This window comes from Corvus brachyrhynchos, unplaced genomic scaffold, assembly GCF_000691975.1.
Source record: "Corvus brachyrhynchos isolate BGI_N302 unplaced genomic scaffold, ASM69197v1 scaffold59, whole genome shotgun sequence".
Taxonomy (NCBI): Eukaryota; Metazoa; Chordata; class Aves; order Passeriformes; family Corvidae; genus Corvus; species Corvus brachyrhynchos.
Window position 1 is genome coordinate 3,178,296 of NW_008246054.1, and position 226 is coordinate 3,178,521.

The 226-nt window shown below is 39.8% G+C and overlaps 1 protein-coding gene across 1 annotated transcript in view; it reads right to left on the reverse strand.

Moving 5' to 3' along the window:
* The window catches only part of COL5A1 (collagen type V alpha 1 chain), a 105,880-nt gene that overhangs the window by 52,670 nt on the left and 52,984 nt on the right, over positions 1-226 (reverse strand). The window lies entirely within an intron of this gene.

Consider the following 226-nt stretch of genomic DNA (forward strand, 5'->3'; position numbering starts at 1 on the left):
AAGGAAAGCGAAAAGAAAAGAAAAAAGGAGAGAAAAGAGAAAATAAAAGAAAAAAGGAAAGGAGAGAAAAGAGAAGAAAAGATAAAAGAAAAGATTGCTATTCTGCCTTCCAGAAGTGTGTTTAACTTCCCTCTTTTAACTTCCATGACTTCACAGGAACCTCTGGACCACCTCACAACCTCCTCTAAGCAAGGTGGGCTCCTTCTCCATGGATCCCTCAGCTCAT